This window comes from Ictalurus punctatus, chromosome 5 (assembly GCF_001660625.3).
Source record: "Ictalurus punctatus breed USDA103 chromosome 5, Coco_2.0, whole genome shotgun sequence".
Taxonomy (NCBI): domain Eukaryota; kingdom Metazoa; phylum Chordata; class Actinopteri; order Siluriformes; family Ictaluridae; genus Ictalurus; species Ictalurus punctatus.
The window spans coordinates 30174231-30200466 of record NC_030420.2 but is presented as its reverse complement, the minus strand read 5'-3'; the positions used below and the strand labels follow the sequence as shown (position 1 = coordinate 30200466).

General features: G+C 37.6%; 1 protein-coding gene across 1 annotated transcript in view; it reads left to right on the top strand.

Annotated features, from left to right (window-relative positions):
* kcnd1 (potassium voltage-gated channel, Shal-related subfamily, member 1) overlaps nucleotides 1-26236 on the top strand; it is a 71306-nt gene that overhangs the window by 3950 nt on the left and 41120 nt on the right. The window lies entirely within an intron of this gene.

Below are 26236 nucleotides of genomic sequence, written 5' to 3'. Positions count from 1 at the left end.
TAAGCTGTGCAAAAATAGCAGGAATCAGCAGTATTTACTGCATTAATTAACATGAACAAGTGTTAAACTTAGCATTGATAAGCTATAATTAATGTATATTGATAAACTGATAATAAACTGATGTTTGTTTAAATGTTAATGAAATACACCTGCGTTGACTAATGTGTTTTCAATCTGTATACGTCCATATAAATGAGTATGAATTTAATTATAGCATTTTTGTTATTATGTACCTGTACAGTAGTAACATTTCCTCATACACATCTGTACAGTAGTGACATTTCCTCATATGTACCTGTACAGTAGTAACATTTCCTCATACACACCTGTACAGTAGTAACATTTCCTCATATGTACCTGTACAGTAGTAACATTTCCTCATACACGTCTGTACAGTAGTAACATTTCCTCATACACGTCTGTACAGTAGTGACATTTCCTCATATGTACCTGTACAGTAGTAAGATTTCCTCATACACATCTGTACAGTAGTAACATTTCCTCATACACATCTCTACAGTAGTGACATTTCCTCATATGTACCTGTACAGTAGTAACATTTCCTCATACACATCTGTACAGTAGTGACATTTCCTCATATGTACTTGTACAGTAGTAACATTTCCTCATACACATCTGTACAGTAGTAACATTTCCTCATATGTACCTGTACAGTAGTAACATTTCCTCATACACATCTGTACAGTAGTGACATTTCCTCATACACACCTGTACAGTAGTGACATTTCCTCATATGTACCTGTACAGTAGTAACATTTCCTCATACACGTCTGTACAGTAGTAACATTTCCTCATACACGTCTGTACAGTAGTGACATTTCCTCATATGTACCTGTACAGTAGTAAGATTTCCTCATACACATCTGTACAGTAGTAACATTTCCTCATACACATCTCTACAGTAGTGACATTTCCTCATATGTACCTGTACAGTAGTAACATTTCCTCATACACATCTGTACAGTAGTGACATTTCCTCATATGTACTTGTACAGTAGTAACATTTCCTCATACACATCTGTACAGTAGTAACATTTCCTCATATGTACCTGTACAGTAGTAACATTTCCTCATACACATCTGTACAGTAGTGACATTTCCTCATATGTACCTGTACAGTAGTAACATTTCCTCATACACATCTGTACAGTAGTGACATTTCCTCATATGTACTTGTACAGTAGTAACATTTCCTCATACACGTCTGTACAGTAGTAAGATTTCCTCATACACATCTGTACAGTAGTAACATTTCCTCATACACATCTGTACAGTAGTAACATTTCCTCATACACATCTGTACAGTAGTAAGATTTCCTCATACACATCTGTACAGTAGTAACATTTCCTCATATGTACCTGTACAGTAGTAACATTTCCTCATACACATCTGTACAGTAGTAACATTTCCTCATACACATCTGTACAGTAGTAACATTTCCTCATACACATATGTACAGTAGTAACATTTCCTCATATGTACTTGTACAGTAGTAACATTTCCTCATACACGTCTGTACAGTAGTAAGATTTCCTCATACACATCTGTACAGTAGTGACATTTCCTCATACACATCTGTACAGTAGTAACATTTCCTCATATGTACCTGTACAGTAGTAACATTTCCTCATACACATCTGTACTGTAGTAACATTTCCTCATATGTACCTGTACAGTAGTAACATTTCCTCATACACATCTGTACAGTAGTGACATTTCCTCATATGTACCTGTACAGTAGTAACATTTCCTCATACACATCTGTACAGTAGTGACATTTCCTCATATGTACTTGTACAGTAGTAAGATTTCCTCATACACGTCTGTACAGTAGTAAGATTTCCTCATACACATCTGTACAGTAGTAACATTTCCTCATACACATCTGTACAGTAGTAACATTTCCTCATATGTACTTGTACAGTAGTAACATTTCCTCATACACATCTGTACAGTAGTAACATTTCCTCATACACATCTGTACAGTAGTAACATTTCTTCAAACACATCTGTACAGTAGTAACATTTCCTCATACACATCTGTACAGTAGTAACATTTCCTCATACACATCTGTACAGTGGTAACATTTCCTCATACACATCTGTACAGTAGTAACATTTCCTCATATGTACCTGTACAGTAGTAACATTTCCTCATACACATCTGTACAGTAGTAACATTTCCTCATACACATCTGTACAGTAGTAACATTTCCTCATACACATCTGTACAGTAGTAACATTTCCTCATACACATCTGTACAGTAGTAACATTTCCTCATACACATCTGTACAGTGGTAACATTTCCTCATACACATCTGTACAGTAGTAACATTTCCTCATATGTACCTGTACAGTAGTAACATTTCCTCATACACATCTGTACAGTAGTAACATTTCCTCATACACATCTGTACAGTAGTAACATTTCCTCATACACATCTGTACAGTGGTAACATTTCCTCATACACATCTGTACAGTAGTAACATTTCCTCATATGTACCTGTACAGTAGTAACATTTCCTCATACACATCTGTACAGTAGTAACATTTCCTCATACACATCTGTACAGTAGTAACATTTCCTCATACACATCTGTACTGTAGTAACATTTCCTCATACACGTCTGTACAGTAGTAACATTTCCTCATACACATCTGTACTGTAGTAACATTTCCTCATACACGTCTGTACAGTAGTGACATTTCCTCATACACATCTGTACTGTAGTAACATTTCCTCATACACATCTGTACTGTAGTAACATTTCCTCATACACGTCTGTACAGTAGTGACATTTCCTCATACACGTCTGTACAGTAGTGACATTTCCTCATACACATCTGTACTGTAGTGACATTTCCTCATACACATCTGTACTGTAGTAACATTTCCTCATACACGTCTGTACAGTAGTGACATTTCCTCATACACATCTGTACAGTAGTAACATTTCCTCATACACATCTGTACAGCAGTAACATTTCCTCATTTCCTGATTTTACTTAGAGGTTCCAACATTTACGTTTTCCTCTTAGCATTTAAGATTTTTCATGATGTCCCCTCGCTAATACAACATGGAAGGCACCTGAAAACGTTTTTCTACCTTTTCAGTTAAAACAGCAGTCAGCCCAAACGCAAATATAATTCGCCAAAACAGAAAAGGCGATTCACTAAAAGGGAAAGGACATGGTCTGTGAAAGATGCACATTTTTCTGATAGTGACTACTTTCATTTGACTGGTAAATTTGTGTATATTTGTCTAGTGTAGAAGCCAAGTGGGTACAGATTCTGGCCTCTTGCATATGGTTAAAAAACAACAACAACAATGGAGTAGCTGTTTGTTATTAAGTAGCGTTCATCCCAAACTTTTCCCTCGCTGCTTTGATCACACGTGACATATGCTAGCCTTTTTGTGGTAAAATTCCGTTGCATTTTCTCTCTGCCTAGCAGGATTTTCTTGCTAGCAACGCTGGCACCTCTGCTTCCTTTTCAGGATGGTTTGGCTACGAATCCGAGGTTCTGAAAAGCGGTTCCTGTAAGACAGATAGCCCGAGCATTTCTCACCCAAATCAAATTCTTTACTGCACGTCAGAGTGGTGCATGTTGCTCAGCTAGATGAGAGTAAACATGACAGCAGTCTGTTTAACATCCATAAGGAGTAAATTACGGCAGCCTGTCACGTTATTGCTGGTGATTAGGTGCAGCACGCAGGAGAGAGAAGATGTGTGTGGGCCGTAGGTCTTTTTTCACTGATACAGCATAATCGCTCACAATGATGGATGGATGGATGGAAGGAAGGAGGAAGGCTATCACAGCCACTGGGACAAGGCTTACATTCAATGTGTATGTGTTTATCACAACTCGCATTCGCTTGTATGGAAGTATAGTTTATATATACAGTGTATGCATGTGTAACAGCTGCTACAAGAAGCATATATCTTTCTTTACATATGATTATCTGATTTATTTTATATATTTTGGGCAAATAGTACCGATACATCTGAAAGCTATGATTTTTCAGAATTATGAAGTAAGTGCTTCTTTAACAGTAGTATTGGTGTGGCTCTTATTTGTGACTCTGATCTTGAATTTTTTCTTGCACAATATCTACTCGACGAGCTGTAATAAGTCCAGCGCCACTATCTAACTATGTGATGCAGCAACAGTATTTCACCCTGAAAGTCATCGTTGATTACATTATGCACTAAATACTGAAGGACATGCATTACGTGAAATATGGTTTTTCCACACTTCTGTAGCAAGTTCCAAACCCAGACCCATTTTTTAAACCCTGAGCTTTCTGCTTTGTGTATGTTTGTGTACGGTGTTGAAATAATCATCTTTAATAGAAAGCTGTGAAGTGAGCACTCTAAACACTGTGAAAATAGCATGTAGGTGGACTCCAGACTGCTAAATTAAGACGAATTTGTAAAGATAGGACATTCTTATGAATAATATGACCAGGCCTATTCATGACTCTCAATCTCAAAATTCATCATTTTAAATAATTGAATAAAAATAAATAAATAAATAAATAATGCTACGATGAAATGGTAAATTGTCAGCACTTATATAGTGTTTTTTAACCTTAGTGGTTCTACAGAGCGCTTTACACTGGTTCTCATACACCCATTCACACACACTCACACACCAATGGTAGCAGAGCTGCCATGCAAGGCGTTAACTTGCCATCGGGAGCAACTTGGGGTTCAGTGTCTTGCCAAAGGACACTTCGACACGTGGAGTCACGTGGGCCGGGAATCGAACCGCCAACCCTACGATTAGTTTATGATTATGTTTTTGGTTTTAAGTCGCAGAGTCAATCCTGAATTCATTGCAGTTTATTAGATGTAGCCATCTAATGACTCATAAACTGGATCTCAATGTGTTATTACACAATTAATAGACTAGATGAGAGGATACATTGGAGTCCATTTAAACAATACTTTATTGTTTATTTATCGATATTTTATTTAAAAAAAAAAAAAAAAAAAAAAAGCTTTAGCGACCCGATTCTAATTTCACACTGGTGGATTATAAATTGCACTGGGACGTCCTGATACATTTGGTTGGTTTAGATATCAAATTCACATTAGTGTTAATGACCACAATCCATTTCTTAACAGGAGCTTTAATCTGACCATACTTTGTATCAGACTGTAAATGAATCATGCCATTTCTCATGTTTCAGCTGATCGTGTAGTTGTCAAGACATGGGTATTAAATATTCTACTTTTTCTTCATATATCATTTTGCATGACTGCCTTTCATACAGATTTTATTCACACACACACACACACACACACACACACACACACACACACACACACACCACTACCAGTCTACCATTGAGCAGTTCTATATTACATTATATTATATTATATTATGTTATATTATATCTCATGCTCTTTCTGTAGTTAAACTCTTTCTGAACACTTTCTGCCCAGATGCCATTATGGTTAATCTCAGAGAAAGGAAGATATTGAGCTATGGATAGTAAGGATGTAACACAATGATATTATATGCGTCTGTATCTGTGTAGTGTTTCAAATATATGGATTTGGATTTAACCCTAAGTGGGCGTGGCCTAAACCAGAAATTGTCTTACCGCTTTGCCTCTAGAAACATTTTTTAAAAATGCTGGGGAAAAAAGTTGCCGAAATTGCAGCACTGTCAGCATGGTGTGTCAATTCTGCCTCTGACAGTTCCTCAACCTTGAGCCACACCACTCCAGTTCATAATTAGTTCATGGAGCTGTTTTTGTTTTCTTTAAATCCTGCTCTCACAGTTATCATTTTTGCTTATACCTCCTTGCGAAATTTCTAATTTAGTTGGTTCTGTCTCCCAGAATATGAAGGAACTATGAAAGGATGCTGTGAATACATCACACATTACGTCACCACATTAACATGAACGTGGCCATTCGTTGTCCTGCGAGCTTTATATCTGAGCGCTCATTTGCACCTGCATGAAAGTAAAAGCCTCTTGATTAAGCAAGGCTGGACTGCAGGATTCCAGTCACGATGCACACCTCTAGGCTTGTCTAGAACTCTGAACGTTTCTGCCAAGATTCCGTAACAGAAAAACCTAGCGTGCCTTCTCTGTTTTTGCATTAGTTTAGTCCAGTATCTGTTCATTCTGACTGTTTTCATATTCGGTTACATCTCAAATGGATAGAAAATTGTTTTACCCAAATACATTTTTTAGCAAGCTTCTCCAGACACCATGGTTTGATCCACGGTGGTACCATAGGCCAGTGCTTTCACTGAGATGGTAGGACACCAGCGGAGAAGGTTCTGCTATCTTCTCTGCATGGAAACAGTCTACTATACAATATGAGCGCCTGCTCTTCCTCTGCTATTTCTCGAGTGATTTTATTGTCACGAGATATCGATTTCACGTCACACGTCTACGTGCTAGTAACGGTCTGAATGTAATTGAAGTAATCAGTACCCGATTGATTTCATGTGAAACTCCTGTCATTCTGTAATGCTCTAACACACCTGTTTCAGCTCATGAACGCATTGGTAATTAGCACACAAGCCTAATCAGATGTGTTATAACTGGGAAACCACTGAACCGTGCAGTGTTACGGCCATGGCGGATTGGACAGCTTGAGAGCTATGATGGCATTTTTCCATTAAACAGCCTTGAAAAGTTTTCCTCAAGGTTACAACAATGTGCTGTGTTTCAGTTACACGCGGCCTTGTAAGGAACACATTATGAGCTTGCCTGTGGCAGTTTGTCCTCTACAGTTGACAAAAAGAAAAATGAAAAGGCAGTGTGGGATCTTAACTCTTGGCTCTTTAGGTAAAACCTCAGAGACATGGCAAAGACTTTCAACTACTAGCAACGCTCCAAACGCTGGTTTAGAAACACTACTGTCATTTTGAGTGCATCGTTCACGCTATCATCAACGATCTGCAATCTGAAATCACTGTCATAATCGCCGATGCACAATTTAATGCAAAAAAAAAAAAAAAAAAAGCAGCTCCAACAGGTCGCACGCTTCGTTGCGCATGCTAATGAACACCTTGTCGGTGTGAATGAGTACATTTGTATGCATGTGTATGCGTACGTGCGTACACGTGTTCCTGCCGAGATAACACAAAGATCCCCAGATGCATTCGTGTCTCAAGCAGAAACTGCTGATGAGGCTTGTGTGTCCCACTGAAAGCCTGTGTAAACGCTCCATTTTAGCCTTGGTGTGCAGAAAAATACTAGGAGTAACGTGTGCTGATTAAAGCGGAGGTGAAAGATGTCTTCGGAGATTCCTCTGAAGGAGTGCAGGATTCTATCTGCGATTAGATTCACACGTTATTATCACTCGTGGATCATGTCATATGTACGCGGGTTTTTTTTTTTTTTTTTTTACCATGTCATAAAACGTTATTTCTATTTGCCCAGGTTCTGAGATTGTTGCGATGGAAATGTATAATTAAAAGGGAAAACTCCACCATAAGTCATGTTAAATATGTTTGTATTGTAATAGTTGTGATACCCCTAGCATTGCTCGCTAAGTTACAGTTGCATTTAATAAGGGATAAACTTTTGTACAGTTTCAAACATTACGGTAAGGTTTGAACCCTAACCCTAACCCTAACCCCCTAACCCTAACTCCCTAACCCTAACCCCCTAATCTTAACCCCTAACCCTAACCCCCTAACCCTAACACCCTAATCTTAACCCCTAACCCTAACCCCCTTACCCTAACCCCCTAACACTAACACCCTAATCTTAACCCCTAACCCTAACCCCCTAACCCTAACCCCCTAACCCTAACACCCTAATCTTAACCCCTAACCCTAACCCTAACCCCTAACCCTAACCCCCTAACCCTAACACCCTAATCTTAACCCCTAACCCTAACCCCCTAACCCTAACACCCTAATCTTAACCCCTAACCATAACCCCCTAACCCTAACACCCTAATCTTAACCCCTAACCCTAACCCTAACCCCCTAACCCTAACACCCTAATCTTAACCCCTAACCCTAACCCCCTAACCCTAATACCCTAATCTTAACCCCTAACCCTAACCCCCTAACCCTAACCCCCTAACCCTAACACCCTAATCTTAACCCCTAACCCTAACCCCCTTACCCTAACCCCCTAACACTAACACCCTAATCTTAACCCCTAACCCTAACCCCCTAACCCTAACCCCCTAACCCTAACACCCTAATCTTAACCCCTAACCCTAACCTTAACCCCTAACCCTAACCCCCTAACCCTAACCCTAACCCCTTACTCTAACCCCCTAACCCTAACTCTAACCCCCTAACCCTAACCCCTAGCATTGCTCGCTAAGTTACAGTTGCATTTAATAAGGGATAAACTTTTGTACAGTTTCAAACATTACGGTAAGGTTTGAACCCTAACCCTAACCCCTAACCCCTAACCCTAACCCCCTAACCCCTAACCCTAACCCCCTAACACTAACCCTAACCCCTAACCCTAACCCTAACAAATAGATCACCTGTTAGCACCTTAAAACAAAAAGAGCAGTAGCTTCATTTCTCACCCACCATATTACAACGATGTTCAACGTCATGTTAATGAGAAATCCAGTCGGGTAGCGGAGATGTTGGAGCAACTGCTGGACTAAAAGTCCCAGAATGCAGTGCAGCTCAATGATGCACTGGCTAGTTAGTGATCTGCATGATGACCAACTCAGTGGCACTGATGGCAGTATTAGCATGAAATTTGAAGCTATTCTTGTTGAGCAGAGTGTACAGATGGGGAGGTGAGAGAGCTGGCAGACTAAAGGACTAAAGTGCTGCTGCATCACTCTTTTTAAGTAGAGATGAAGCGAGACCTAGATCCCAACGCACCACTATTAGCACGTAGTTGAACGGCTTTGTGGGAAACTTTTAACCGAAGTGAAAATGTCAGTGAAAGAAGTTTAAACCAAAAAAAGTCAACTCAGAATTTCATTAGAAAAGAAATCTTTTGTACAAGATCGCATATTGACATGAAAAGATGGATTTCGCCTTTAATGCAACACAGGGGAGGACTGCTTTAACGGAATATATGTATAGCAGAGGAAAATTCATTTCTTTCGTTTGTTTGACAGTGACTCATTTTACTGCGTATTCCTAACTTTTGTTATGAGGTTCAAAAGATAAGCCAAAAAAAAGGCAACCTGTTTAATATGATCCTTCTTTCCCTTTGTAATTCAAAGAACCTTCCCCCAGGACTCCTTGACAGTACCTGGTGTGATGTTGTCCACTGAAAGAAAAATTATTAGGGAATAATATTCTCCTATACTAAAGGACGTGCACTCTTTAGACCCATCGGCATCTCTTTTTCTCCCCAGAGCCCCAGTCTCCCTTCTTTCACCATCTGCCGTTAGCTTATATAAGTGTCTTCTGGGATATGAGCCGTCCTTGAATAATCCAAGACCCAGAGGACCTTGCAGTGTAGATGATCGCCCCCGAGTCCAGTGAATAAAAGGAGATGCCTCTCTAGCTATGAGGAGATGAGAGTTTTAACAGTGCTAGGTAAGGAATGATTTAAAAGTAATAGGAAGATCTGATCCATAGCAATACAAGGCATGGCCTTGGCCAAATACCGTCTGGTGATGCAGAAACTTATCAAATTCTGCTGAGGCACTTTCTTCCCTAGCCTTGAAACTTATTTAGCTCATTTGTTCATTTGGTACATGCTTTTAATGAAAAGAAAACAAAAAAAAACCCCCTCACACTTGAGACGGGATACAACCGATAAATTGAGGGTTAAGGGTCTTGCTCAAAGGCCCAACACTGCCAATATGGTGGTGTTGGGGATTGAATCCCTGACCTTCTGATCTGTTACCCAGAGCCTTAACCATATGATCGCTATCTGTTTATCAGCTGTTTCCAATGGATTTATAAATATAAGAAACCAACTTCTATTACGGTTTACTATGCAAAATTATATGCAGAAACAATAATAAAGGCATGCTTTGTTCATTAAAGCTTTGTCTAGATTTTGTCAGGTAGAAGTCAGAAGTTAGTCATTATACACATATCCAAGACTATGCAAATTTAGATTTTCCAAGAGTAAATACCTGGCAATGAATTACAGTCATTTTACAGCCACCTTTTATCAGTAGTATTATTCCAAGGCACTTTTGGGCTAAATCTTAATCTTAATCTTAATCTTAATCTTAATCTAATCTTACTTGCACCACTGGGCAAATGTTTATTAATGCTATTCTATATGTTCATATAGAGCCCATGTCTTAGCTTTATCTTCTATACATTTATACTTACAATTTAGCAATAATACCTTAATGTTCAAACTGGTTCAAACTTTAAATTGTTTAATTAATAATCAAATTATTACACAATAATAATCAATAATCAAATAATAAAAGGCGGCTGTGGATCAGGTGATAGAGCGGGTTGTCCACTAATCGTAGGGTTGACGGTTCGATTCCCGGCCCACGTGACTCCACATGCCGAAGTGTCCTTGGGCAAGACACTGAACCCCAAGTTGCTCCTGATGGCAATAGAGCGCCTTGCATGGCAGCTCTGCTACCATTGGTGTGTGTGAATGGGTGAATGAGACACAGTGTAAAGCGCTTTGGATAAAAGCGCTATAGAAGTGCGCCATTTATCATTTTACCAAATTAACGTTCTTGTTAAGCTTGCATGTTCATCAAACTTTCCTAACCCAGGCCTGGCTCACTTTGGATCAGGTGTGTCGCACTAGCTTTAAGGCTAGTCTTTGAGGACTTCGGTTTGAGAGCCACCAGATTGTATTAAGATGATGGCCAACTTGTTTAATCACTAGACCAGCTGGAACTAGTCATCATACTTGTGTTTAAACACTGTATAACCTTATATTAGGTTAAACTGAATTAAATGGGGTGGCATTAGCATTGCTGCTTCACAGCTCCAGGTTCCCTGGTTTGCTCCTGAGCTCGATTTACTGTCTGTGTGCAGCTACGCATGTTCTCCTCCCATATTTCTCCTCTAGATTCTCTGGTTTCCTGCCAGTTGGTGGATTGGTTATGCTAAAATTGCCCCAGGTGTGTGTGTGTGTTGCCCTGCGATGGACTGGCATGCCATCCAGGTATTCCCATCTCACACCTAGTGTGCCTGGGATAGGCTCCAGATCTACCACGACCCTGACAAGGACAAAGCTCTTACTGAAGAAGAATGAATTGAATTATTCCTGAGGTTAATTCTGTCATGTTGAGCCATGGAGGTTGTTTGCAAGTCATTGTGTTTATGTGCTAAAAGTTGTGCTAATGACGGTTTTGATTTATTCATTTGTGCACTGAGTGCGTTCAGTTATGCATTTATTGGGTTCGTTCATTGCATTAACGTTTGCACCCATGCTCTCCTGGCTCTGAGTGGACAGCTGATCGGCAGTGGGCAATGCATAATCTAATTGAAAAGAGAGTCGACAAATGGATTTACTACGCTAATCAAATTTGGTGATCCTTAGAAGTCAAAAGAGGTTGATGTTTTAAGGATGATCATCTTACAGCTGCATTAGCATTTCATGCGCACGTGCAGAACTTGATAGCTCGAGCATTGAAATTTGGGGTCAGACTACAAGTTTACAAGTAATGCACTAATTTGGATCAAATTCTGTCCCTCGTAGTCTAACGGATATGACATAAAGAGGTCAGCTGATCCTTGATGACCTCATGACCTCGGGTGTTTTGTCTGACATTGGAAGACAATACATCCAATAAAAGAAGAATACATGAGCGGTCAAAAGGTCTGCGAAAGCAGCCATATTCATTACACTGAGTCAATGGCATGTGGGAGATAAAATGCTGACATGATCCAGCTTAATGTGAAAGGACAAAGCTCATTAGGTGGATTTTTAGCATTGTTTGAATCAAGCTGGCTGATAACGAATGCGAAGCACTGCACTAAGCTAGCGAATCGATTGTAGAAGCAACACCATCCATTTTTTCTAAACATATTCAGGAATAATCAGTTTTTCATTAAAAAAAAAAATCCAAACCATGAACCAGTAGTTCAGCAAATCTAAGGTTTATAATATAAATTATATCGATGCACTCATTCTAATACGTTATCCTTCTATAGTAATGACTTACAAATTGCTATGTTATAAAAGGATTAAACTGCAGAACATGCTGTTATAGGAAAATAATCATCTTCTGGCGGTAATAGCACTATTGCTTAACTTCATGCCACATCACACCACCCCCTTGTTGATTGTTTTCCTGTAACAGCATGTGCAAGTTGTTTTATTCCTGACATAGCATAATTAAATACTAGGCCAGTTCCTGAGATTACAAACTCAAATTTACCCACTTATTCACCCATTTTCAAATTGGTAATTTTTTATTTATTTATTTATTTTATTTTTTTTTTACAGTTTTTCACTTTTATCAAACAAAACCATGCAAAACAATTTTGTACATTTGCAATTTCGCCAGTTCAAGTAGTTTTCTGCAACAACAACAAAAAAACCCCCAAACAAACAAAAATACTCACAAAAGCTCGGCAAGTTGCGTCGCAAATTTGGAAAAATGCCGTAGCGAACTCAAGCGTTTTGCCCGTAGGAATTATAAAACAAACTCGGACTGAATTATCGTTTGTTAATATCTTTCACTGGTTAATGGTAGTAATAGTATCTGTTTAAGCTGTTATCTTTTTAAGGACAGTTGGCAGATGTGACGTTTGCTTTGCCTTTTTAAAAGTTCTTGATAATAGAAAGTTTAAGTGGTTCCACATAATGGCAGTAATCCAATACAGCATCGTTACAAGGAAGGCTAATCATTTTGTTTTTTTTTAAACTCCATGGACAGAAATGACAGAAACTATACGCCATTTTATCTAGAGTACAAATAATCAATATAATAATAATAATAATAATAATAATAATAATAATAATAATAATAATAATAATGTAACTGAAACGTGAATATATTTTAAACGATGACTAAATAGAAACGACACATAAAAACACCTGCATTAGAAACACAATGGCTCTCTGTATTCTGCGTTTGTCTTATACCAGTTCACGCTCCTGCTAAGTAGAAGACAACTTTCGTTAACCATTTGGGACGGCAACTGGATTGCACACAGTGACTTAACAAAAGCAATTTTGTTCAGATGTGCAGCTTTCTGTATTGGAAATGTTCTCTCAGGTGTGATGCGGTTCAAGGCGTTACTCAGGTGATGTTATTTTCTTCCATGCCCTTTCCTGGTGTTCGATCCGTCAAGGTTGACAGAGGTGGAATTTAAATCCGAGAGCTTACGGGAGACGGTTGCGCACAGTCACATTGCTGTGAGACAAGCGGTGAATGATGGTTTATGCATTTCGTTCCTGCGATCACGCGTACAGATATATCACTGGATCGTGCAGCCGTGGAGAATGGCCTAATCTGAAGGCGCTTGTGGGATTGAACGCTTTAAATTGGGTAGATGAGAAGTGAGACGTTCACGTGAACCGAGGCGAGGCCGTGGAGAGTGTTTCTTTTCAGCGGCTTAGAGAATCAGAGACATTCACAAAAACAGCGAAGCTCCTTCCGCTCAAACATGATGGAGGAGAATCGATCATGTCTTCAGCATTGATAATCTCCGCACGCAAGTCCACATTGTCGTAGGAACACATTTGCATTTGCGTGTGTTTCTGTATGCATCCATCCGTGTCTGTGACATCGTCTTTGCATGGAATTGAATATTGCACCACAGGGCCTCCAAGATCTGAAAATGCAGGGTGATGACAAGCTGGCAATATTGGCGTGTGTGTTGTGGTAGAGAGGGCAAATATGCACTAGGTTACCAGTACACAGCTACTATAGCAAAATAGTTATTCGTTATTAGTTTTTGTTTGCTTCAAAAAAGTGTGATATGACAAAAGGAGTGATATGGCAAACTCTGTTAGTTCTCTCTGTTCAGTATAACTGTAGAGTTCCCACTAGCAAGCAACAAAGTGGCAGGTGACGCTTAATTCCTTGGTTCATTTTCCTGTGACAGCGCCAACGGTCACAGAGACCGAATGGCGTGTGACATTTGAATTGAGATATATTTAACAACAGCTGGCTCTAGCGAGTTCCTCGGATCGGTCTTACAGCGCAAGTCATCCGTCACCTCGACAAACCTCTACTCTCAGAACTTTAGTATGATTAGAACAGTATGGATATGATTATTGTAAGACGATTTCTAGTATTGTAGATCATAGCTAGTGTACAGTTGGCCTTTGTTTTGGTGACAGTGAGCTTCGTTTACCAAGCTGGATAAAAATGGATTTATTCCTAAATTGTTTGTAGGAGCATTTACTTTGTAAAATTGAATTTTGCTGTTCATAAAAATCCATTAAATTCGGAACAAAAACGTTCGTATCCTTCTCGTGCCCCTATGCGTAAATTTAGGCATATGAAGACTAACTAATGTCTAACTAACTAACTAACTAAAGTCTCAGCTTGATCGACTTCAAATCATATAATTTGCATGAATTACTGCACTTTTATATATATTTTATGGAATATACTGTCAAGTTCAAATGGTTTATTTAAAAAAAAAATTACATTTACAGAATTTAGCAGACGCTTTTATCTATAGAGACTTATAGAAGTGCTTTTTTTTTTTTTTTTTAGTCTTTATTAAAAACACAACCTCATGCTAGTTTACTAGGTCAGGGACTAAGAATGCTGCAAAAATGTGGTGAAACCATGTCTTTATACATTATTACCGTTCATTAAAGAATATGAAAAACAAAGATAGCAAGCCTACACAAAGACAAATAAAGACAAATAAACCTAATAATTAACTGTGAAAAAAGAAACGCCGTTGTATAAACAGTGAATAGCTGTAAACAAATGCAAACAAATAAGGGCTATTATTATTATTATTATTATTATTATTATTATTATTATTATTATTATTATTACACATTTTTATTGCCATAGAAGCGAGTCAAATAACTTCCACTTCTGCCTTTACCTTTTACCCTTATAGTTTATTTGTTGGCTGTGTTGGGAACATGCTTTGCACTTTCCAGCTGTTCAAGTAGGAAGTAGGAAGAAAATCAGCCAGTTCCAAAACTTTTATAAATCTAGCAGGAAAGTTTTGTTCAGTTTGGCTTGAAAGGCAAACATTTACACACAACTTTACTAAAAAGATTGTAAAGTAAGGCCCCTTAGTTTCTAATAAAGACATTGTCTTTTTTTTCCCTTATACCACACTGTTATTGAATTCAGAAGGTGTTAAAAAATCTTCTATAAATAACAGTTCTGACAGTACTGTAGTTCCTGCTAAAATTCAAACCACAGGTTTATATTAATGCGCTCATTCTATTACATTGTCCAAAAAACAAAACAAAAAAAAAACAGCTTTAAAAACCATGTTTACTTTGTGAATGTTTCTGTGAGGCAGATTTCTCTGGAAGGAGTCTCCAGTGTCAGCACTTTGTAACAGTCAATGGTAAAGATGTAATTTTTTGTAACATTTTTAAGACTTCAGGACAGGGCAAGTTTGAACTCGGTAACGTGACAAATTGCAGGTTTTAGCTATTATAATGTAAGTGATAACAGAAACGAACATGTTTTGTGGACCTTCTACAACATTAAACATAAATATAAATGAATTTTTTCTTTTAAAAAAAGTACGTCATACCACAATAAATAAAAAAAAAATATAGTCTTGGCAATTGACTGTAGTATATGAGGAATTAAAGATTTCAGCACATCTTCTTACTGGACAATTATGAACTTCTGGGTGGTAACATTAACTCTGCACTATAAATCAAAATTCTATATTTAATAGGACTTATTAGTGAGTTTAGGGTATTTGTGTAGTATTTGTGTGTTGTGTAAAGATGAAAGATATATATATTTTAACTAACTGGATACTACTACTTTTTACTGCTAAGGCAGAAGGAGAGAAAACACTCACCCGTGCAATGCTCTTCTGGACCAAAAGGCATATTTCAAATCACAGATTCCATGTATGATAAAGATAGCGTTTCTGAGCAGTTGTGACGTCTAGTCTATGATTGGACGTGAATATGTCTTTGCAGCTATATATAAAGAAAGTTATTGGCATTTATGAATGTTCATAAGCGTCACTTCACATGAGCTAACTAGACAGGATATATCCACATTCAAAACCTTTCCTGCAAGCACTAGATATACGAGCTATATGAAGTTTCTGAAGATAGTTTGAAATCATACTCATAAATGTCATAATCTTCACTACCAATTCAAGCCATGGGATAAAATGAGGCAACCTGTCAGGATTTCTGGGACTAGCTAGCTGGCTAACGTGAGCTAATCTGACAGGATTTCTGAAAGGATTTTATTTGTTTGTTTTTTAATCTCCTGTGTATAAATGTTCAAATCTCTCACTGCTAACACTCGCTAGCTGCCAAACAGGAGCTTTCCTGACAGGATTTATGATTTCTTAAAAAATCTTTACTAACACTATTTAGGAAATAACTTGAAGGATTTTCACTGTTAATTTAAGTCAATTCAGGATTTCTGAGTCTAGTTTAAAGCCATATTTACAAAAAAAAAAAAAAAAAAAAGTATTTACGGTATATTATTCACTTCTATCCCTAGCTAGCTGTCAGACATGGCTAATCTGAGAGGATTTTTTTTATTTTCTGTGTACAAGCGTTCAAAATTTTCACTGCAAACACTCACTGACTTACCTGATATCCTCATGAGAGGATTCATGGTCGTATTAATAAATGTTCAGAATCTAATTAAAATAAGCTAACCTGTCAGGATTGCTAACAGTATTTTTAAAAATTATATTCATAAAGATTTTTATGCTAACGCTGGCTAGCTAACATGAGTTAATCTGACAGGATTCTAAGGTTATTTTAAGTCATATTGGTTTATTTAAAGTTGCTGGTTCTAGCTAGCTGGCTAACATAAGCTAATTTGAGTGAAAAACCCTACCTGTTTGAGTGGATTCATAATGGTTTGAAAGGCTTATTGCCTGATTTCAAACAACATGAATGTTTAAAGTGGATGTCTTTAAGCTCATATATACAGTACACCACCTCAAAACCCTCGCCCATTGATCTGCAGTCTGCTGACTGAGCCTCCTCTCTAATTTCATAAACGTTCTTTAGGAGGTTGAGAAGCCATTGTCTTTCTTTCCTCCTAAAAGAAGAGAAGTGTAAAAATAGAATGCTGGAAATTGCACAATAATTTCACGATTCATTCTGCAATCAGTTAATGCTTTATTTAATGCATTTTTTTTTTTTTGCCAGCTCTTCTCCTGGTGTTTCCCTGCACTGCACTTTTTTTTTTTTTTTGATCCACTACTCTAACACAACTCAACTCGTTGCTTGGCTAATCAGCTCATTAACAAGCCCTTATTGATTTTAAAATGGGTATACTGGAGCAGGAAGTGCACTAAGAAGTAACCCGATTTGGAACTATAGCTTTAGAAGTAGATGCACTTCAGTATTTGTTCCAACATGCACAAGAACGCTCACTCTAGCAGTTTCATTTTATGCTTACCAGCATTCTTTAATTAGCCAGTTTTTTTTTTTTTTAATTTCTCAAATGCATTCAAATGACACAGATTTCACAGAATTAATTCCCGGGCCAACGCCCCTCTATTTCACACCATTAACACCTTTCTGCGCCATTGGAGAGGGTTTTAATTTATAGCCACTCCTAGTCCTGACAGTAATCAGAAGAGACGGCTGGCGTGCATCCTCTTCATTTTCATTCAAATCACTGAAGCATGCCCTCGGGTGTCTGCACAGCACCAGTGTGGGAAGAGAGCTGGAGAGAAACTGTCTATTTGATACACTAACTCTCTGGCTTGCCACATTCTAGCCGTGCTCTGATTTATCTGCATGTTCGCAATAGGTCGGAGAGCTCGGCTCACCTACCGTATAGATGCATCGTGGCGTGGTCGGCTGTTCTAGTCCCTGAATGTCATCTATTATCTATCATCTATCTATTTGATTTTTGTTTCATTTTCAGAAGACTAGAGATGGAAAAAGACTGAGATGTTAAAAGGTTTCATATTAACTATTAATTGTAAGTAGTAAAAAGTAGGGCGGTTCATTTATTTATAAAGCAAGTATGGTCATGGTAGAGTAGTCAGCACAAGATTCCTCACAATACTGCTTCGCTCCTGGTGGCATCGGTTTAAGCTGTACTCTTAACGCATACATCTGATCGCCCACTATTCTAAAGACATGAAGTCAGTTTAATGATACCTGCCAGATGCTGAAGTAGAGACACTAGGGTTAAATGCATCACTAGAACAGACTGCAGCCTTTCCTGCCTCATCAGAGTTATGTAGCTCTGTAGTGTTCCCAAATGGCTGCCTGGGCTTACAGGAAGTAGGTGATGTAATATAAACACTATAGAGGTTGAAAGATACATGAAATTCCAATCCCTGCTCCTGCAACTTTTATGAACTGTCCATCAGTAAGACCCGGTGAACCTGTATGAGGAAAGATATGCTTGATCTAATGCAAAGACCAGCTGAAAAAGAAACTTTCTCTAATGACATTTTCTTTCTTTCTTTCTTTCTTTCTCTCTTTCTCTCTTTCTCTCTTTCTTTCTTTCTTTCTTTCTTTCTTTCTTTCTGGAACAATATTATTTCTTTCCAGACAAGGTTAGAGACAGGCTGTATAGTATGCACGTATGCTAATTTTGCACTGAGTTAAACCAATGTCCGTAAACTACTAGAACTGGTTATTATATAGAAGAAAATTGGGTAACATGAACCACTTGATAAGGCCCTGATTATGCACGCTTTCATTCAGGGCATCAATTGGGCACGTCTAAAATTTACGTAAAACATGCTCTTGGTGCGCTACCTGTTGGAGTCATTGCTCTACATGGCCCCACTATGTACATAGTGGGGCCATGTAGAGCAATGACTCCAACAGGCTTAACAAATTATAAAATTAGCCAGAGAAGCAATCAAGAGGCCAAGAGTAACACTCAAGATGATGCTACCACCACCGTGCTTCATTGAAGGGATGGTGCTGTCAGGGTGATGAGCAGTGTTGGGCAAATGTAGTGCTTTGATCCAAGGGCACAATTAAAAATTTTGGTCTCACCAGACCAGAGAACAATGTCCCACATGTTTACTGCGACTCTTACATGTCTTTTTGGCAAACTCCAAACGTGATTTCTTATGGCTCACTACTCTTCCTTAAAGCTACGGTGGTCCCATGAACTGGATCTCCTATATGAGCTGTGGATCGAGATACTCTTGGCCTTGCTTGATTCTCTGAATAATCCCCTTCTTATCCGATCACTGACTTTCCGTGGAGGACCTTCTGTGGGCATAATCGCTGCTGTGCCACATTCTTTCCGCTTTTTAAACAGCATAATGATGCTATATATATATATATATATATATATATATATATATATATATATATATATATATATATATATATATATATATATATATATATTTATATATATATATATATATAAAATATATTATATATATTTATAACCAAAGCCTGCTTGGTACTAGTCCACTTAGTCCTGGACTTGTTTTGATAGCTCTTTGGTCTTTATGATGCTGTTTGTTTAGGAATGTTCTAAAACAAATCTAGGGCCTTCCAGGAAAGACTGTATTTATAATACAATCATGTGACACTTTAATTGTGCACAGGTTGATTCCATTCAACTTATTACGTTACTTCGGATGGGAACTGGTTGCATCAATACTAATTCAGGGGTTTCACAGAAATGGGGTGAAAAAATTTTGATATAATGTTTTTGTTTGATTAAAATTTCTAGAATATTTTTGCAAATGATATTTATTTCCCCCAGGCTATTTTGTGTAGATTCATGACATTGATTTTAGCTCTAGATTGTAACACTACAGAATGTAACTAGAGAAACTCACTGTGTGGGTTTCAGAATAGTTGGCAGGAAGGCAGACGTCCTGAATAAAACACACACAATACACATTTAGAGCTAGGGATAATTTAGAGCGCTCAGTCCACCTACTGGCCTGTATCCTGACGAAAACCAAACAACACAGAGAGGGCATGCAAAACTTTGCACGGACAGTAGCCCGAGCTCAGGATCCAATTCTGGAGCTGTGAGACACCAACATCGCCTGCTGCAACATAATTAAAAGATTCCAGGATGTTAAGTTATTGATGTGAAAGAAAATCTATGTATTTTTATTCAAACATTCTACAGCTCACCTCACCTTTCTCATCAGCTACTTGTGCAATTAGTCCTAAATACTATTTTTTTAACTTTTTTTTTTTTTTTTTTTTTCCAAATCTCAATACAACATATCAATAGTCAAAGCATCGTGACACTTTTTGGTTTCATTTGTATCTATGTAGAAAAAATCTATCTGGTTTGGCTTAGTCCATCCCCTATGACTTAAATGGCAGCCATTTTCTTCAATAAAAGCGTGATTTTTCATTCAGTTAAATTGATTGAGCTTTCTGTGGCAGCTGGCTAAAGTAGCTTGGATGGCATAATCCTCAGTTTCTGCAAATAGAAGCTGACATATTGGATTTTAAGGCTTTATTTTTTTTGCTCCAATTGGCCAGAAACCATTTTCCGTGGGGAATTTCTGTTGTTGCTTTTATGAAACACATGACAGCAACATAATTATCATGATTGAAATCAATAACTATAGTAACCATTCACTCAGTCTGTTATAACGCAATTCGTTTACGTTTTCTAATAAAGAAAGTGGTTGAATTTAAGATTAAGTATAGTGAAGAATTCCCAAGTCCTGATATAGAGCATGTCGTTAGCAATCAATAAGGAGTAGCACAGTCTGAATATAGTATAATAAAAGAGAGATGTTAAATATGACTCATCATCGACTACTCCCGCATGCCCTTTTGGCATTGAATACAAACTTTACAGGGAAGGTGAACGCCCTGTAGTAAGTATGATGAGCTTCTCGGTGGAATATAAAGGGTAAGGATGGACAGGGCCTACTTAAAGCACCCTTTGGGAATAATAGGAGATGATAGCTGTTTAAAGGAATGCCGTTTGAGCCAAGACACACAATCATTAGGGTCTTGCCTTTCTTATAGTTTGTGGAGACTTTTATTCCTTCTCCCATCACACCTGAGCTAAATGTCTGGACTCTAAATTGAACTTATATACAGTATAGACTTGTTGGGAGCCCATGGAAAATGAGGAAACCTGTTTTTGTAGGAATTCCTTTTTTTTTTTTGTAGACAAAAGCACCAAAAGCATCTTTGTGACTTCTAAACACATCTCATATCCTGACTTCAACCATTCCAATCACAACTATTTTTTAATTTTTATTTTTTACACCAAGTCCTAGAAACAAATCACAATTTATGGGTGCATTTGCTCTTTTTTAGAAACGTATGGGGTGCTATTTATGCCATTATTCAAACTTTACCTTTGACGTATGCACCAAATGTTCTTAAAACTATTACTTTACCTCTCACACGTATAAAAAAAAATACTTTTATAAATAAAAATATATAAAATGTATTAAAATTCCAGCATGTAAGGTTGGTGCGATTGAGTTTTGCTAAATTATTTATGAATGAAGGAAGGAAAGATACAAATTATAACCCCAAATCTGGCTCTAATATTAATTAATCATCATGAATAATGCTCATAGGATTTGTAAAGTTGGCTCTCACAAATGCTTGGTTTACTTCTCCCATTTACTTTCTTTAATTGTTCTTCGTATGTTCTAGAAGTAAAGATAGTGAGTAAGAAGGCATTTCATTAATTCATTCATTCACTCACTAATCTTCAAAGTAGCCAATCCACCTACTGTCATGTTTTTGGGACGTGGGAAGAGACTGACGCTCATGTGGATTTGAGGAGAGCTCAGACAGTAAACCGAGCTCAGGATCGTACCTGGGACCGGCTGTGCCAGACTATTTTATATTCATTTGCAAGGTTAGATTGTGATGTGGTAAAAAAAATAAAATAAATAATAATAATAAAAAAGTAAAGTCTGAATGGATTATCGGTTCTTATTTCAATGAATTTTATCCTTTATTATTTCAAATCCGATCTCATCAGAAAAGCTTGCATGAAATTGAATGATGTTGATTGTTCATTGAGTGGGTGGTTCATTTTCAGACAAAGTAAGAACAAGTATGAGCGCTAACCTTGCCCCTACTCTCAGCCTTAAGCCTTGTAACTTTTCATACAAATGAATTCATGCAAAATGTTATGAATTTGCAAGCGTGACACAACCTTATATGTGAATATGAATATGAATATATATATGAAGTGTAATATAAAGACTTTTTTTTTACTCTGATACAGGTACAAGCAGGCAGTCAGGTATGAGAGGCCAAGGAAAGGCCACATGAGAGTATACAGGGAGCTAGCATGGATTTAATTTACTTTCAGTAAATGTCGCTTCGAAATCAGGGTCACGGTATAAAACCAACTACATTTGTCCATGGTGGCTTAGTGGTTAACAAGTTACCTTGCACCGCCAGTGTTGGGGGTTCGAATCCCTCTTCTGTCCTGTGTGCTTGGAGTTTGCATGCTCTCCCCATGCTACATGGGTTTCCTCTGGGTACTCTGGTTTCCTCCCCAGTCCAACGACATGCTTTGTAGTCTGATTGGCATTCCCAAATTATCTGTAGTGTGTGAATGTGCCCTGCAATGGGTAGACATCCTATCCAGGGTGTCCCCACCTTTTGCCCTGAGTTCACTGGGATAGCCTCCAGGTTCCCCTTCAACCCTGTGTAGGATAAGCGGTATGAAAAATGGATTGAAGTTTGTACAAACAAATCAGTCTCACTCATACACATGAACAGTGCAAAACCAAGCCAGCAACGACTGAGACTGTGAAGTGTGTATATAGGTTATGTAATGACTGAAACCAGGCCTGGGTGACTGTAAGTGAAAATAGATTCGCTATTCTCTGCGGGGTTCATCAGCGAACATGACATTTGTCTAGGAATCACAGGTAGTGTAGTTCATCTGCCTGGAATTGGTATTGTATAGTAGTATGATTTATTTAGTTATTTAATATGTACAGTTTGATTAATACTCTAAACAGGACCACATAGGAAGGTCTCTCTTATACCCACTGTGTGACTTACAAAGCCTGAATTGGATGTGTTTGTGAAATATGCTTCGGAAGTGGAAGCTAATGCGGAAGGCATGCACCGCACTGCACTCTTCCAGCAAAATTACTTTTATTAATAATGACACTTGTATTTAATTGCACTGACTGACTGTAGGTGGGCCGTTAAATTTAGATGTGAAATGCACTTACTTGGTGCTGATGTGGACGAAAAGCTGTTCATGAGCATTTCTGGACTTGCACATACATCTGGAGTATGCGCTACTTTTTTCGCTAATAGAAGACGGGGGGAAAAAAGACAAAGAACAGCAAAATATATAGCCGTGGTGTCAGCTAAAATAGAAACAATATACAATATACATTTTGTTTCGTAATTTATTTGCCAAGAAGAATAAACAAATTCAATTAAGCAAACAGGGTAAGGCTTTAGCTAGTCTTTGGTTATTTGAGGGTTGGAGTTACAGCTATTGTCTGGGTTGGATTTACAGCTATTACTCTTCCTTCTATGGGAGTCTGATATCATCTACCCTCAGTTTATTTTCATGGGTCTGATTGATGAGTGTGTAGAAAAAAAGTTAAACTATCTGTACATTTTAATTTGCGGTCAGTTGAATGCTTTTGCACGCTCAAATAGAAGCAATAGCCAACCAAAAATTGGATGATGAAAGAGTTTTGTAAGTTTTATTCAGTCAGACAATGACAGAAGTCAGCCAGCTATTAAATATATTATGGCTGGGTTGCACCAATAAGGATTAATCTTAAATCTAGATTAAACTAAGGTTTATCTAATAATTCTGTTGCACCCAACTTTAAACCTTGTTTAAAAATAAACAGGCGTACATTTAAACCACCACGCTAATCCTGGATTTAATTTCACAACAAACCTGGATTAACTATAATCTTGTTGCTCCATCACTTTAAAAGATTGTACATTTTTTATTTAATTTTTTAAATTTTCTCAGCCTGTATTATGCAAATGAGCGGTTTATAACGGCGGTTAATTTTTTTTTTTTTTCATTCATTCAAAGTTTAAAGTTCACGATCCCTTTGTAGTCACTCAAGTGGAAGTGAAAGAGTTACATTGTTGCTGTTCAGTTACACTGGAGAATTCATATATTCCCACGTTTATGAAATCCACATGCACTGCCACAATGTTATCAATGGCGAATCCATCCTGATGGAGAAAATTTATCGTAAATGGAGGTTTTAATATCAGGTTAGAATTCTAATCCCTGATTTGTTAATCTGTGTTTAAAATTAAATGGTGCAACACAACTGGATTTAAAATAAAGCCCAGATCAACAAATCCTAGATTAGCTCTAAACTGTGCTTAATTTAATCCTTATTGTTGCAACCCACCCTAAGTATATGAAAATATATGGAAATAGTTTGGAATTTATGGAAATAATACTAACTACAAGATTTAGTTGCATGTTTATAGCTATACATGAAGTTAACTTAAATAACTTAATAAAATCATTTATAAAAAACAGTAAAATGATTCATCTGTATGAGTTTTATATATATACTGCAGTAAAATCTTTCTAAGATGAATTTCTACCCCCAAATCTTTTAAAATTCCTTTCTTTGCTGTCAGCAATTGCTCAATGTCCTATAACACGTTAACCCACTTCAACATTATAACCTTTGAAGCGACCATGATCAGGCTTTAAAAAATTCAGTAAATTGTCCTTGGCGTTCCTCCCCGAGAAGCGATTTTGCTTCAGACGTGGCCCATCATTCATGTGAAAGAGTAGATATGGATCTCCCCTTGCTGCCGTCCTCCGCTGCAGTCATCATAACAGATAGGTTTCATCTGCGCCATCAGTCTATTTAAGAGAAGCAGTCAGAAATCTATTTTTCATTCCTTGACCTTTCCATAAAACCCACATTCATTCCTCATCATCTTTCTATAGTCCTCTTTCACCATTTCCCATCTTACACGTCTCTCTCTTGCTTCACGGTCTCATTTCCTTACTGTTTTTTATTATTATTTTTTTTTATCACCCATATAAACCTCCTTCCTCCAACTTTTAGTGTGAAATGGCTTTTATTGGTTTGCTCTGTTAGAAAAACTGCAGTATAAACTGGCCTCCTTACAGGGAGTGAAGGATGTACCTGTATACAGTTGTGATAAATATCTGGATGTAAGAATGTGGAGAATGTGTCACGTCAGCATTTCCCAAGTGCATTTTAATTGTACAAAAGTACATACAGTTAGCATTGTGTTTTTTCCCCCTGGCTTTTCAATACTTATGGTCAATGTTATGGAGTTAAAATGGGGTAATTTTATATAAGTGGCAGCTGGGGCTAAAAATTTTGGGGAGGGCGCAAACAAACTGAAAGTCACACCGTTAGTAATGCGGGACTGAATGTAATTGTTAAATAGCCATTTAACAAGTGAGAAAACAATGTATCACTACTTATCTAAAAATGGAAAATTCAACTCTTAAAGCATGCAATAAGGTAAAACGAATCAGTGAATTTGAGTTTAATGTGGGTTTATTATCAGTAATAAAATATTCAATGTAATCACACACACAAAAAAAAAAAACCCCACTGTGATATTGCCTAAGCAATGGCCAGTAGCACTACTTGAAAATAAATGTTGCCCTTGCCTTCCATTACCAATCCTGTAACTTTCATCTAGCTGTTCAACAATGCTAAGCTTGCCAAAAAGTTGTAGCCTCATAGCATTGTGACGATGGCTGTGGCTACTTTCATGTCGTTTGCATTTTTCAGAAAGATGTTTTAAGTCTCGTACTCCCATCCTTGTCCACAACGTTTTGGTGCCAGGACTTTGAAACAGCAAACTAGGAAAACAGTAAAATACATGACTTACATTGCATCCAGCTAGACAACTCTGTTTGCAATAACAAGTGTAAGCTCGTCCGCAATCACTTGACTGCTGCTGGATTTGTAGTTGATCTGGTCCATATGGAAACCCTAAGCAGCCAAGCATTATTCATTTTTTCTTTATTGTTTTCTCGTGATCTTGACTTAACTTTCTCGTGATCTCAACATAATTTTCTCATGATCTCGACTTAATTTTCTCATGAATTTAACTTAATTTTCTCATGATCTCAACCTAATTTTCTTGTGATCTCAACCTAATTTTCTCGTGATCTCCACATAATATTCTCGTGATCTCGACTTGATTTTCTCATGATCTCAACCTAATTTTCTCGTGATCTCAACTTAATTTTCTCATGAG